General features: G+C 60.6%; 1 pseudogene; it reads left to right on the plus strand.

Annotated features, from left to right (window-relative positions):
* The first annotated feature begins 318 nt into the window (after positions 1-318).
* On the plus strand, positions 319-996 carry LOC113979936 (annotated as a pseudogene).
* The last annotated feature ends 3 nt before the right edge of the window (positions 997-999 follow it).

Below are 999 nucleotides of genomic sequence, written 5' to 3' on the forward strand. Positions count from 1 at the left end.
AGTTAACCCTTCTGTTTGAGCCCCAAATGTCTTAATTAACTCTCCTGTTTGAGGCCCAAATGTCTTAATTAACTCTCCTGTTTGAGGCCCAAATTTCTCAGTTAACCCTCCTGTTTGAGGCCCGAACCCCGCTCAGACACAAACCGGTGCCAGGGCACAATTGAAGGTTTATTTCCAATAAATTGAGGGTTTATTTCGTTTAAATACAGCGCTTAAACGCATCACGTGATCTTCCCAACCAATGGCAAGCAGGTATTGACTGAGCATGCGCGAGAGAACCCGGAAAAACTACAACTCCCATGATCCCTTGCTTTCCAGGTGGGGCTGCGCGGCCTCTCCTCCAAGGCGGCCAAGGACGTGCTGGGCTTCCTCAGGGTGGTGAGATTCGTCCGCATCTTGAGGATCTTCAAGCTCACGCGGCATTTTGTTGGTCTGCGGGTGCTGGGCCACACCCTGCGCGCCAGCACCAACGAGTTCCTGCTGCTCGTCATCTTCCTGGCCCTGGGGGTGCTGATTTTCGCCACCATGATCTACTACGCCGAGCGCATCGGCGCCGACCCCGACGACGTGACCGGCAGCCGCCACACCTACTTCAAGAACATCCCCATCGGCTTCTGGTGGGCCGTGGTCACCATGACCACCCTGGGCTACGGCGACATGTACCCCATGACGTGGTCGGGGATGCTGGTGGGCGCCCTGTGCGCCCTGGCCGGGGTGCTCACCATCGCCATGCCCGTGCCCGTCATCGTCAACAACTTCGGCATGTACTACTCGCTGGCCATGGCCAAGCAGAAGCTGCCCAAGAAGAAGAACAAGCACATCCCCCGCCCGCCCCAGCCCGGATCGCCCGGCTACGGGTCGCCCGGGTCGGGCTCGGGAGGAGGAGGGAGCAACGGGCCCCCCGGAAGCCCCCGAGGAGCCCGACGGGCGCCCGCCTGTCCCCTGGCGCAGGAGGAGGTGGTGGAGATCAACCGCGCCGGTGAGCGCCGCAGCGGGGAC

This window comes from Neopelma chrysocephalum, unplaced genomic scaffold (genome assembly GCF_003984885.1).
Source record: "Neopelma chrysocephalum unplaced genomic scaffold, ASM398488v2 Primary Assembly neopelma1_90673, whole genome shotgun sequence".
NCBI classification, from domain to species: domain Eukaryota; kingdom Metazoa; phylum Chordata; class Aves; order Passeriformes; family Pipridae; genus Neopelma; species Neopelma chrysocephalum.